This window comes from Mus pahari, chromosome X (genome assembly GCF_900095145.1).
Source record: "Mus pahari chromosome X, PAHARI_EIJ_v1.1, whole genome shotgun sequence".
Lineage (NCBI taxonomy): Eukaryota > Metazoa > Chordata > Mammalia > Rodentia > Muridae > Mus > Mus pahari.
The window spans coordinates 41,609,869-41,618,335 of NC_034613.1; the positions used below are offsets into that span (position 1 = coordinate 41,609,869).

At 41.2% G+C, this 8,467-nt stretch overlaps 1 long non-coding RNA gene and 1 pseudogene across 1 annotated transcript in view; one reads left to right on the top strand and one right to left on the bottom strand.

Moving 5' to 3' along the window:
• The window catches only part of LOC115063147, a 27,465-nt gene that overhangs the window by 8,331 nt on the left and 10,667 nt on the right, over positions 1-8,467 (bottom strand). The window contains exon 2 of the long non-coding RNA XR_003843036.1: positions 5,459-5,633. This is a non-coding gene — a long non-coding RNA (uncharacterized LOC115063147). The remainder of the gene's footprint in view (positions 1-5,458; positions 5,634-8,467) is intronic.
• LOC110314213 lies at positions 2,032-2,894 on the top strand (annotated as a pseudogene).

Below are 8,467 nucleotides of genomic sequence, written 5' to 3' on the forward strand. Positions count from 1 at the left end.
GATGTCTTCCTCTGACTTGTGTGTGTGTGTGTGTGTGTGTGTGTGTGTGTGTGTGTGTGTATGTGTATGTGTATGTGTATATGTCCACACACATTTGATTTGAGTCCCGCAGTCAAAGGAAAGGAATCAGGATCCAATGAACAGCACAACGGCATGAAGAAAGCAGTGTTGTGGGACAATTAGAGTAGGATTTACGGGATTACATATGGCAGTCCAGATGGCTAACCCTCTAGTTGCAAAGATTCTTCCTTGCCAGTACAATAAGCAGTGAGATAACTGTAAAGGGAAAGGCTGAAGGCTGGCAGCAAGGCAGACCATGCTGGAGTAGAGGACCTAACACAAGGAGTCAGATTAGAAGGACACATATTTAATAACCAGCTTATGACAAGGCTGTGATGTAACATTCTGATACAGTGTACCCAAAGGAACCCAAAAGGAACAAGTAAAGCCAGAAACACAGGAAAGTTCAAAGACTGAGCACCCATTATCACCTGGCCCAACGCCTGCCACTCCAACACAATTTTCATACATGCCCCCATCATTGTGAACTGCCCAGAATTTCATGTTTTCGCATCCTTCTAGACTTTGGCTTAGAACAACTCATTTTCTTGGATGCATCTTTTGTAGGCAGAATATCCACCAAAGATATTCAGGTCACAAGTCTCTGGATTCTCTAAACATGCTGCTGTGTAGTGAGAAGGACGTTTGAAAATTCAGCAGTTTATAGACCTTAAGACAGGCAGGCTGATCCTGAGCATTCTGAGCAGGCTAATTGGAATCACAGAAATTCTCTTGGCTGTAGGTAGAGAACTAGAGAGAGAGAAAAAAAAGACGAAAATGAAAAAGAAATGTCACACGTGAAATGTGAGAGCAAGTCCCAGTCATTACATCCCCTTTTGCTGGAGGGAAGGGTGATATGAAAACTGTGAGAAAGGAATGAGGGCAGACTGCAGAAGCAAAGATTGCCCTCTGGCTAGCATCCAGTGAGGAAATGAAGACCTCTGTCCTATAAAGGTAAGCGAGTGAATTGTTTGAACAACTGAACAGGCATGAAAGCCAATCCATCCCTAAGCCCCAGATATAAATGCAGTTATCATGTCATAGACATTGTGACACTCAAAGCATAGAAACTACCCAAGCCACACTGTCCCCAGACTGAGGTCACATCTACAGAACAGTAAAGATGATAAATGGATTTTTCTGGACCTGGAGAGATGGCTCAGTAGTTTAGAGTACTAACCGTTCTTACAGAGGAGCTGGGTTTGGTCCTTAGCACCCCCATGGTGCCTCACAATTCTTCCTAAGGCTAGTTCTATGAGATCTATGCCTTATTTTGGCCTCTACAGGCACTGTATACATGTGATGCACATATACACATGCAAGTAAAACACTCATATGCACAATATAAAAGGAAATAAACCTGTAGAAACATATGTTTTATAAAAAGATCCAAAGTTCATATGATAGTACTCTGCTGTGGCAGACATAGACAACTAACATAGAACCCTTCACACTTTGTTTCAATATTATGCTTGTGAGCAGATTTTCTGACTATGGCCACCAATCATTATTGGGTCAGAAGGGCTTAGGAACCCCATGATCATGTGTTGCTGGAAGCAAGATGATTGCAAGATATTAGATTGGTCACAGTGTGCAAAGGAAGAAAAAGAAATACATAACCTCAAATTCCTTGAAAAATGTCATTGAACACTGAGGAAAATGTGATCTTAGCATAACTCCTTGGGTCAGTAGTGGATGTGTTTCCACTATATCAATATGATAGCTTTGCATTGTGGTATAACTCTATTGTTGTATGGATGATGTTGTAAGTAGAATAAATCCTCATCTTCTACTATAAGATGGCAGTAGTCCCATGCTAATGAATGAAAAGATAACTGTGTGTGTGTTATTTAGAAACATGGAAACAATTAAAAATTAAAAATTAAGTACACAAGCTAAGAGGGGTCAATGAGCTGGGAACTTCTGCACATGTGTAATGAGGCCCTTTTGCCTGACCTTAAAGGTTCCATCATGTTCTCAGGGAGCATTGCAGGGTTCTTGGCCTGTGCCTTGCAGCTGCAATGGCTCTAAGTTTGAACCATTGGAACTTAGATATTACCAGGAGACTGAAGTGCATCAGAAACATCCAGAAAATTACCAAGTCTATGACAACTGTGCCAGCTGAGAAGTATATCATGCTGAATGGGAGATGGAGCTGGCTGAAGTGGATGAAACAGGTTCCTTGATTCTGTATGAGAAAGTAGGCTGATAATAAGGAGTATGAGATAAAAAGAAACACACAATTCTTTATTAGTAAGTCCTTAAATCCAGGGCTTTGTAGTACTTCTATTCAGTTTTTGGTGACTACCATCACAGCTGATGGAAAAGAAGTTAGATTGGTGAAAAAAATCAGGGGCATATTTTATGGGACTCACTCTGACCAGTTTTGGGTATTATTCAAAGATGTGGGGCAAAACCCCCTACTTTCAGAGACTTGTCAGTCATTGTCCTTGGATTGTTAAATTCTGGATATGTGTATGATGAAGCCTTTATCATTTTTAAGCAGTTCAAGTCTGCTATCTCCTATAAGACAGAAGAGAAGCCCATTTATCAATCAATATCATTGCAACTGCTGAGAACATGAACATTTATGATGACATGGATGCTTATGTGCTGCAGAATTACCAGAAGTACAATCTGAACAACGATATCTACTGCTACCTGAAGGTGTCTGCCACAGTTAGCACAGGGCCAGGATGATGGCTGTGAACAGCTCCAGCAAGAGCCCTTCTGACATGATTACCAAATTGATGTTGATGTTCAATTGCACCTACCAGGCTGGCATCACGAAGGAGATGATTGAAATCATCTCTGGGGCCATTGCTCTGGATTAATGGAAGTCAAGATGCATTCTCAGACAAGAGGTAAAGAAAGAAAACTCAGCAGGCTGATTTTCACTGATTGTTGTCTTTGTCAGAAGAAACATGGTCCATTGGGTTACAGAGACAGCAAGGAGTTTGTCAATTGTCTTACATCAAACAACTTGCCATGAGAAAAAAAGTTAAATGTGGCACATATGTGGACAGAGGAAGAACAGGAGATTTGATCATTAGGAAAAGTGACATAATATTGCAGTACAACATGTATTACTTTTGTAAAATCAAAGACTATTGGTTGGCGAGATGGTTCAGTGGGGGAAAGGTACTTGCTGAGCAAGAAAGAAGATTTGAGATGGATTCCCGAGAGCTTATGTTAAAAAGTGAGGTGTGGTTGCATTCATGTCTATAATCCCATCACTATGGGAGGTAGAGTGGTGTCAGAAAGATCACTGAACCTTGCTGGCTGCCAGCATAGCTCTAGCTTTAGTGAGAGACTGTTTTCAGGGAACAATAGGGCAAGTGCTCTGACATCCCCCACTAGTCTTTATGAATGGGAGTGTGCACGTGTACATTATAACACACACACACACACACACACACACACACACACACACACACACACATACCAGAACTACTTGGAAAAACAGTCAATGGTGGCAGAGATGGTTAATGTTTTTGCCAACTACATACAAGCTAGGGCCATCTGGGAAGAGTACATTTCAATTGAGAAATTACCTCCTTACAATTGGCCTGTAAGTATAAGCTTATATTTTTTAAAATCTACTTTTTACTGGATATTTTCTTTATTTACATTTCAAATGTTATCCCCTTTCCTGGTTTCCCCTCTGAAAAACACCTTTCCTCTATCCCCTCACCCTCCCCCTGCTCCCCAACCCACCCACTCCCGCTTCCTGGCCCTGGCATTCCCCTACACTGGGGCATAGCTCCTTCACAAGACCAAGGGCCTCTCCTCCCACTGATGACCGACTAGGCCATCCTCTGCTACATATGCAGCTAGAGCCATAAGTCCTACCATGTGTGCTCTTTGGTTGGTTAAAACCTACTGTTAATAAGGGTACTTAAGTGCTTTAAGCTCCCTTGTAGCTCACCATCCACCAGAGGTAATGGAAAGGAAAGGGTAATAGGGCAAAGGAGGATGTAGACCTGTTTAGAAATAGTTCATTGTAGCAAATCTAATCTGCATTGTCAGAATATTAGCAATTTGGTTCACACGAATCAGCAGCGGTAGCTCGACTCACTTGCAAACACCATTCACAAAAGAAACCATGATTCTCTGCCAGTTGGCCCAAGTCTTTGGCCAGAACACCACCAGAAGTCCTTTGGTAGCATTTTTCTCTATGAAGTCACAATGAATGATAACCAGCAAAGAGTGGCAAGGTGAACCAATACCACAAACTGTAGTCCACTGTCTGTTGGGTTATATTTATATCCTTTCCAAACATCATGTGTTCTTTCAAACATCTGCTCTAGCGAAACAGCACGTGCCCTTTTTCCAGGCTGCTTCCAGAAAAACACCACATCTGTTCTCAGCAAAACATCCTCCCACATGTCTGCTTCAGCAAAAAAATATCCTTTCATAAGACAGTTTCCAGAAATACATCACATGACACAACTGAGTCTCCAAAGAAAGCAGAAGTTTCCATTTCATGTTGGCAAGTTTGAGAAGCCTTTTTCCTTTTATTAATTGGCTGAGAAGGGCCCATCCCACTATGGATGGTCCTACTCCTGGGAAGCTGTTCCTGAGTGGTATATTAAAAAAACAACAACAAGAAGCAGGCAGAGCAAGCCATGGAAACAAGTTAGTAAATTCCATTTCCCTGTGGCCTTGGCTTTATTTCTTGCCTCCAGGTTTCTTCTGTGAGTTCTTGTCCTGATTTTCCTCCATGATGGCTTGCAAGATGAAAGCTGAAATAAACCCTTTCCTTTCCAGATTGCTTTTGGTCATGTCATGCCCTTTATCAGAGCTATGGAAAGCAAACTAAGACAGTAGCTTAACACAAGATAAGATGTAAGACAACATTTCACCAATTTTCTGAACTTGCATGCTTCCAGTTTCCTTCAGCAGTGACTGGAGAAGAAAGAGTGTCAAGAGCTCTTTTGTGCTGAGATTCTAGGTGGTTAACAGATTGTCCACCTGATGAATAATCCTGGGAGATAAAAATCTATAGTTTTATTTATTTTGTACAATTTACATTGATTAAAGATTTCTTCTTTTTTTTTGAACTTTACTTTAAGGTTTTTTAGTTTTTATACAAAAGAAAGGGTTTGGGCGTGACACTCCCAGACTTACTTTGCTACTCATTGGTGAACATCTTTTTCACTCTCCCAATCACCCTGCTTTCCTCTTGTTGGTTTCTTTTCCTCATTACACCAATAACTTTCATGTCACAGGTAACCTTTATCCTCATTTGTCCCCTCACCCATCATTTAATACTTCTATTCTCCTTCTATCTATAGACACAGATTTCATTCTACCTTCATGACCTACATACATACATTTACATATGTACACATAAATAAGAATATATTTTAGCAACCATATATGAGAGAAAACATACCTCATTTGTTCATCTGAACCTGGTTTTCCTCATTTATTTTTAATAATTTTCTTTTCTATCAAATATCCTGGTTTCATTTTTCTTCATGAGTAGATAGAAGTCCACCATATTTCTGGAGCATATTTTCTTTATCCACTCATTTGCTGATGGATGTCTAAGCTGATCCACACCTTGGCTATTGTGAAAAATGTGAAACAATAGATATGGGATTGTAAGTATTTCTGTTTTCAGATTTAGAGTCTGTTGGGTATATGCCCAGGAGTGATATAGCTGGGTCATATGATAGTTCATTTTTCATTTTTTGAGAAAGCTCCATACAGATTTCTATAGTGGCTTTACACGTTTTACAGTTTTTTGATTGGATATTTTATTTACATTTAAAATGCTATCCTGTTTCATGGTCCCACCCTCCCCCCCCAGAAACCCTCTATCCCATTCCTCCTTCCCCTATGAGGGTGCTTCCCCACCGACCCAACCACTCCCTCCTCCCCACCCACGAATTCCCCTACACTGGGGCATCCAGCCTTCACAGGATCAAGGGCCTCTCCTCCCATTGATGCCAGATAAGGTTATTCCTCTGCTATATATGTGGCTGGAGCCATGGGTCCTTCCATGTGTACTCTTTGGTTGGTGGTTTAGTCCCTGGGAGCTCTGAGGGGGGTGGTCTGGTTGGTTGATATTGTTGTTCTTCCTATGGGGCTGCAAAACCCTTCAGCTCCTTGGGTCATTTCTCCAGCTCCTCCATTGGGGACCCTGTGTTCCATCCAATAGATGACTGTGAGCATCCACCTCTGTATTTTTCAGGCACTGGCAGAGTCCCTCAGGAGACAGCTATATCAGGTTTCTGTCAGAAAGCTATTTTTGGCATCCACAATAGTCTCTGGTTTTGGTGGTTGTTAATGGGATGGATCCCATTAACAGGTCTCTGGATGGTGATTCCTTCAGTCTCTGCTCCACACGTTGCCTCTGTATCTCCTCCCATGGATATTTTGATCCCCCTTCAAAGAAAGACCTAAGCATCCACACTTTGGTCTTCCTTCTTCTTGAGCTTCATGTGGTCTGTGAATTGTATTTTGGGTATACTGAACTTCTTGGCTAATATACACTTATCAGTGAGTGCATACCATGTGTGTTCTTTTGTAATTGGGTTACCTCACTCAGGATGATATTTCCTAGTTCCATCCATTTGCCTAAGAATTTCATGAATTCATCATTTTTAATAGCTGTGTAGTACTCCATTGTGCAAATTACCACATTTTCTGTATCTATTACTCTGTTGAGGGACATCTGGGTTCTTTCCAGCTTCTGGCTCTTATTAATAAGGCTGCTATGAATATAGTGGGGCATGTGTTCTTGTTATATGTTAGAGAATCTTTTTGATATATGCCCAGTAGTGCTATCGCTGGGTCCTCAGGTAATACTATGTCTAATTTCTGAGGAACCGCCAGACTGATTTCCAGAGTGGTTGTACCAGCTTGCAATCCCATCAGCAATGGAGGAGTGTTCCTCTTTCTCCATATCCTCGCCAGCATCTGCTGTCACCTGCATTTTTAATCTTAGCCATTCTGACTGGTGTGAGTTGGAATCTCAGGATTGTTTTGATTGGCATTTCCCTTATGACTAAGGATGTTGAACATTTCTTCAGGTGCTTCTTGGCCATTCGATATTCCCCACTTGAAAATTCTTTGTTTAGCTCTGTACCCCTTTGTAAAATAGGGTTATTTGATTCTCTGGAGTTTAACTTTTACATTTTAAGACAAGATTATGAAGTGGGACAATTCTGAGCAAGGAATAATTCCGAACATGGATATACAAGATATTAGTCCAAATCCTGATCAGGACAAAGTTCAGTTGCACAAGTGGCTGAATGCAAGGTACTTTGTATCAGGGAAACTCTCACATCTATCCCAATTGAGGAATCAAACCAAACAAAGGTATTTCATTCATAAAGAACTTTCAAAAGAATTGTCTTGTTTGAATCCTGTAAGGCAAGGTCATCTAGCTAATGTGTGGATAAAGATGGGGCAGCCACTGGGATCTGGGACTGACTTGAGAGACCCTAGCTTTGATTCTACTGCACAAAAAGTGGAGTTAAGAGTAAGAATAAGCTGAAACATTCCCAACATGATAGGTTTGGCTATTGTCTTAGTTAAGGTTTCTGTTGTTGTAATCAAACACATGTGATCAAAAGCAACTTGAGGAGGAAAGAGTTTATTTTAACTTATAGTCTGTCACTGAGATAAGTCAGGGCAAGGACTCAAGGAAGGAGCTTGGAGGCAGTAGGTGATATAGAGGCCATGGAAGAGTGCTGCTTACTGACTTGCTCCTCATGTCTTGCTCAACCTGCTTTTATTCTAGTATCCAGGACATCATCCCAGGGCTGGTACTACCTCTAGTGAAATTAATCACCATTCAAGAAAATGCACCACAGACTTGCTCACAGGACAGTCTGCTGAATGCATTTCCTTCTTCCAAGATGTCTCTCTCTTATTCCAAGCTAGCATGAAACTAGCCAACACAGCTACCTACCATTTAAAGAGACATGTAAGGTGCAGTTGGGAAATGGTTCAGTGAAGAAACTAGTTGCCACTCACAGGTGAGAACTTGAGTTTAAATATCCAGAACCAAAAGTAAAGCTAGAAACAGATGTTCATACAAGTGTTATCACTGCGGTCCTACTGTGAGTTGAGATAGGTAGAGATAGCAGTATCCTTGGAAGCTCAAGGGCCAGCAAACCTAGTAATAACAAGAGAGGCCGTTTCAAGGAGGAAGGTGAGGACTGATACCCATGGTTGTCCTCCACACATATCACAGCACATGAGTGTTATAACAACCACACACACACACACACACACACACACACACACACACAAAACACACCACACCACACAAGGATTAAAACAGATATGTAAGAAAGGCTAGTGAGATGAATCAGAGTTTAAAAGCTATACATGTATTGCTCTTGCAGAAGACCTAGGTACTATATAGCTCCTAGTGCCTACATGGTGA